The sequence below is a fragment of the Rhinopithecus roxellana genome, chromosome 13 (genome assembly GCF_007565055.1).
Source record: "Rhinopithecus roxellana isolate Shanxi Qingling chromosome 13, ASM756505v1, whole genome shotgun sequence".
In the NCBI taxonomy this organism is placed as follows: domain Eukaryota; kingdom Metazoa; phylum Chordata; class Mammalia; order Primates; family Cercopithecidae; genus Rhinopithecus; species Rhinopithecus roxellana.
The window spans coordinates 93,185,081-93,190,876 of NC_044561.1; the positions used below are offsets into that span (position 1 = coordinate 93,185,081).

The following is a 5,796-nucleotide window of genomic DNA, read 5'->3' on the forward strand; positions in this document are numbered from 1 at the left end:
CAGAGGCAGAAAGTAGATCAGTGGTTGAGAATGGCTGAGAGGAAGGTGGAAAGGAGGGTGACTGTTAATGGAGATGAGGTTTCTTTTGGAGTGATGAAAATGTTCTGAAATTAGTGATGATTGCATAATTCTGAATCATTTGCATTTTTCAGTTGCAGAATTGTAAAGAACTCAAACAAAATAAAAGGTATAGAGACTCCATAGAATCAGGTAACCTGGAAGGGTATATTAGACAATGCCTATATTTTCATTTAAAACATACAGTAATTTTTTTTGGTGTATTTTAGTCCTTTGCAATTTTTCTCTACAAAAGAAAACTCAACTAAAATTATGTTTGTATCTCTAGGGTTATATAAAACAGAAAAGGCAATAGTGTTCTTCTCCTGCATCTGTTTGCCAAAAACAACATAATAGAACAACAGATGGACTAAGTAGCAGACACTTGAAAGCTAGAGAAATCAAATGGAAGAAAAAGTAAACTTTAAAATATTCTTTGCTTAATCATTGTCCTTATAGCATTTTACTTTGTGTTTCACATTGTGTAAAATTTTAAGAGAAAAATACTAAATGGACTGAGCTGTCTTAAGCACCCCGTTTTCATTTTACAACCTTTTCAACATTTTGGAATGTCAGAAAAAGCAATATAAATCTAAAGCCTTGGAGGATAATGTGGGAATCTTGTGACAATTTTTCATGGAAGGATGAGGAGACACCACAATGGATTCTACATCGCATGCCTTCCTAATAACCCTTCTTATATACCATCACCCGAAATGTTCCACTCCTAATAGCTCTTCCTGAATCTTTTCTCTCTCACGTACTCTCCAAAGTTTCCAGTTGTATTAGTTCTTCTCTCTATTTCTCCTATCTTTTCTCTTTTTGTTCTCATGAAGATTAATTGCACCTTCTCAATTCTTCAAGTCTTCTCTCCTTCCACAACAATACTCTGATAAACAAACCAAGTAAATACTGTTTCTTTTACCCTCAGGAAGAAATGGAGAAGGTGATCACAAAAACTTGTAATTTGGTATTTTCCTCCACACCACACTTTATTTTTAACCTGAAGATTAAATATGTTTGCTATATACCTTGGAATATAAATAACTACTGCACTTTAATTTTGAATAAGTACACTATAAATGATATCAATTTTATTAAACTTGTGTTAAGAAGTATTTCTATACTTCATCTAAATGTCAACTGGGTTCCTCCCAATACTTCCAAAATTCAGGTAGGCAAAGGGCTGTATTAGTTTGCTGTGGTTGCCATGACAGAGTACCATTGACTCTGTGGTTTACAACAGAAATTAATTTTCTCACAATTTGGAGGCTTGGAAGCATAAGATTAAGTTGTTGGCAGGTTGGTTTCTTCTGAGGCCTCTCTCCTTGGCTTGGAGATGGCCCTTTCCTCCCTGTGTATGTCTAAATTATCATTATAGGTAATTTGTTTAGTTTAATGTTTATGATTCTTATGGAGAAAATAAACATAATGCACATATTTAAAGTGTTCTTCATTTATCTTTGCATTAGTGCTTAAAATACATATTTCTCTTTCAAGATGACATTTAAAAATTATTCTAATATAATAGCAGCAGAAATACAATTCTGTAATATTTAAGAGCTAAACTGGAATCCATAATTAAGCTATTCTTATGTTTAGAATTGTGATTTTGAGGCCAGGCATGGTAGCTCATGCCTGTAATCCCAGCACTTTGGGAGGCTGAGCCAGGTGGATCACCTGAGTTCAGGAGTTCAAGACCAGCCTGACCAACATGGTGAAACTCTGCCCCTACTAAAAATACAAAATTAGTCGGGCATGGTGGCACATGCCTGTAATCCTAGCTACTGGGGAGGCAGGAGAATCACTTGAATCTGGGAGGTGGAGGTTGCATTTAGCTGAGATCATGCCATTGCACTCCAGCCTAAGCAACGAGCAAAACTCAGTCTCAAAAACAAACAAAGAAACAAACAAACAACACAAGAATTGTGATTCGGAAATAAATACCACTACCATGTAGCTCTGCTGTAAGCTTTCTAGATTTCGTTTATTTTTTATTTATTTATTTGAGACAAAGTCTCACTCTGTCACCCAGGCTGGACTGCAGTGGCATGATCTCAGCTCACTGCAACCTCCTCCTCATGGGTTCAAGCGATTTTCGTGCCTTAATATCCCGAGTACCTGGGATTATAGGTGTGCGGCATCACATCTGGCTAGTTTTTGTAATTTTAGTAGAGACAGGGTCTCGCCATGTTGGCCAGGCTGGTCTCAAACTCCTGGCCTCAAGTGATCCGCCTACCTCAGCCTCCCAACGTGCTGAGATTACAGGTGTGAGCCACTTTGCTCAGCCTAGGTTTGGTTTAAACACACACACATACAATTTCAGTTGTGGGAGGCTTTAGAAGTTATACTCCATGCACTTTTTTAAAAGAGTTCCAAAAGAGCCAACCAGTCCACAAGACAGGCAAAAAAGAGTTAAGCAGAATAAATAGGACTCCTACATAACATTAAAGCATGCAAAAATCTGCAGCAAACAGGGAGTACTTCAAGGTTGGCTTACTGTCTTCTTTAGAACTGATTTCATCTTAACATTTTTAAAAGGTGGACATTTTAGCATCATCAAGTCCATTTAGGTGACATGTTTCTTTTGTGTTAACTTGACTCTCCTGAGTGACCTAGCTAGTGAAGCAGTCATGGGTACTTTCGTCAGCAAGCAAATCAAGCCTGCAAGAAAGGCAGCCAGTGTTCAAAATATCATGTTATTGTCTGAATACATTCAATTTATTTTCAACATAAACATGTAACCTCAAGAATGAAATGTGTAACTAATGCAAGCTCCTCCAACAAGACCAAGACAGCATCTCTTCTTCTTCTAAGGCTTAAGTTTTGCCCAGAATTCCCAATATAGGGAATAGCCCATACCAAGAGTCATTGCTCACACAACAAAGCCTTGGGTTGCCATACACATGTGGATCAGGTGAAGGAACGTTTTAATATTTCCCCTGATCTTTAATTTGTTAATCCATATGCAACAATTACTGCAAAACCTGCTATTCCAGTGGGGATTAATGGTGTATCTTCAGCTTTTCAAATAGGTTTGGATTCCTGATCTTCATTATATGAAGAAAGAAAAACATCTCTGTTGGTTGACATAGTGATTGCTTGAAGAATCTTCTGAGAGCAAGAACCTCTCACAATCCAAACGGCTTCTCCAATCTTTACAGTGTTCAATTTTTTTCTTATTATTGAGTTTTAGGAATTTAGGAATTAGGAATTTAGGGATTTGTTATATTTTGGATATACATCCTTTGTCAGATAAATGTTTGCAATTATTTTCTTCCATTCTTTCATTTTTTTAACAGTGTCTTTGCAGATAAGTTTTTAATTTTAACAAAATCTGACATAACTTTTTTTTCTCTCATAGATTGTGCTTTTGGCATTATATCTAAAAACTCATCTCCTAATCCACATCATATAGATTTTCTCCTAGGTTTTCTTGTAGAATTTTTATAGTTTTACACTTTACGTTTAGGTCTACGATCCATTTTGAGTTAATTTTTGTGAAAGGTGCAATGTCCTTATCTAGGTCCTAGGACCATTTGTTGAAGATCCTTTCTCCACTGAATTGTCTTTGAATCTTTGTCAAAGATAAGCTGACTATATTTGCGTGGGTCTATTTCTGGACTGGTTTTCATCGATATATGTAGAAAACTTACTGTTAGGTAGCTTAATACCTACTTTAGGTATTCAAATTTATTCTCTAAGAGGTAGAAAACAAGTGCCCCCAAGTCTGCTATCTCCCCAGAATGAAAAAAAAAAACGGATAAAAATAAAATGCATTTAATTTCAATCAGCATGCATGTGTATGAAAATCTACCTCAAAATAGCTAAAATGGTAAAAGATGTGTTGCTATTTTAAAGTCAGAAGAGTTGGATTTGCCTCCGGCAGCTTTAAGCTTCCAGGGTGTTATGGCTCACTAGTTTCAGGTTAGAAAATTAGAAATGCAAGGCATGCTATGGTTTCAGTATCTGCCATTCTATCATAATTTTATAGTACAAGGGTTTCCAGGGAGGGACCTAAGGCAGAGGGTGGGAGGGAGGGGGCAAAAATTTATAGAGAAAAGAATGAAAGGTACCAAGAGAAATGGTCCAACTATCTGTCTTTATTTTTAACAGCTTTCAAAGCAAGTCATGCATGCTGAGCACTGCAAAAACACCAGGCATTTGTGGAGGGGGAAAAAAATCCTCTGGGAATGCACCGCTTGAGGGGAGAAAATGGCTTCATAAAGAAATGATGCAAACACCATACTTTGCCCTGCCAGCAACTTCTCTCTCAATTTGCAACTGCAGAATGAAATATCCGCTACACCAAAGCCTCAGTCAGCTGCAAAAACAATGTATTGTAATCTGATATTTATTTTTTCTGAAATGGATCCACGGCCCTGACATTTCAGATTCTGAAGCTTTGCAAAGCACCCAGAGAGCCTTTGCTGCCCTTGGGGGAGTGCAGAAGGCCATGAAACATCCTCACTTTTGCAATATAATTTTTCTTCAAGAACCCACGCCAGAGTTGGATGAGTTTCCATCTAGCTTTGGGAGGGAAAAACAAAAATGAATTAATTAAGCTTACCAGACAGCCTTCAAAAAGTGTAATGTCAGCCCTTTATTATGATATAGTATCAGCCAACACTTGGTTCACTTTCCCTGGGAGATACTGGATTGGAACTGCTCATCATGGAAGATGCACTTGGCTGTCGCAGCCCATACACTCAAGTGATTTAAATCTAGTCTCATGAGAGACTTGACATCATAAAGGGAAATTGTACTCAGGTTTTCTAATCTATGAAAACATTACCTCAATACTGCTAAACTTAAGCCTTACTACCATTTCTTTCTTTCCCTCTATCACAAAACTTCATGGAAGAGGAATCAATGCTTCACTACTTCACCACCAAACATTTCCTTAACTCTGAGATCCACTGCCATAGAAAATGTAAATGATGCTCTTCCTTTAAAGGTCACTAAGGACCTCACATTCTTCAGTCCAACATGTATTTTTCAGTTGCCATGGACTTTACCATTAGACACCACTTACCAACCTTTTTTTCCATTCTGAAACTTTGTGTTTCCTTGCCTTTTGTGGACATGCTACCGGAAGTTTCCTCTTTGTCTCTTTTCGGTGCATTTTCCAGACCCTTCCTTGTGCTCATTCTCCAAGGTTCTTTATTTCAACCTCTTATTCTTTTATACTCCTTTTCTCAACAAGCCCCCATTCCCATATTCACAGCTATCATCTCCTTGATGGCTGGCACTTTAGCAGCAATCTTGAATCACGAAGTACCCTTGAGGGTGAAATTCACCAGTGGAGGATGCTGAAGCAGGGCATTAGAAGAAACTTGCCAACCTCCTGATTTCTTTTATGTAGTAGAATAAGCCCTGTGTGTTTAAGCCATTCTTCCTTTGAACTTCTTATTTTATGCAACAGAATCAAATTTAACTAATACAAATAGGTACCAGCCTGGGTATTTTGGCTCATGCCTATAATCCTAGCATTTTGAGAGGCTGAGTTGCAAAGATCACTTGAGGCCAGCAATTAGAGACCAGTGTGGGCAACATAGTGAGACTTCATCTCTACAAAAAATAAAAAGATTAGCTGGGCATGGTAGCACAGGCCTATAGTCCTAGCTACTCAGGAGGCTGAGGTGGGTGAATTGCTTGAGCCCAGGAGTTTGAGGTTATAGTGAGCTATGATTGTGCCACTGCACTCCATCCGGGGAGTCAGAGCAAGACCTTGTCTCT

The 5,796-nt window shown here is 37.9% G+C and overlaps 1 pseudogene; it reads right to left on the minus strand.

The window, feature by feature from the left end:
- Positions 1–2,869: 2,869 nt before the first annotated feature.
- Positions 2,870–5,144, minus strand: LOC104655769 (annotated as a pseudogene).
- Between the last annotated feature and the right edge of the window lie 652 nt (positions 5,145–5,796).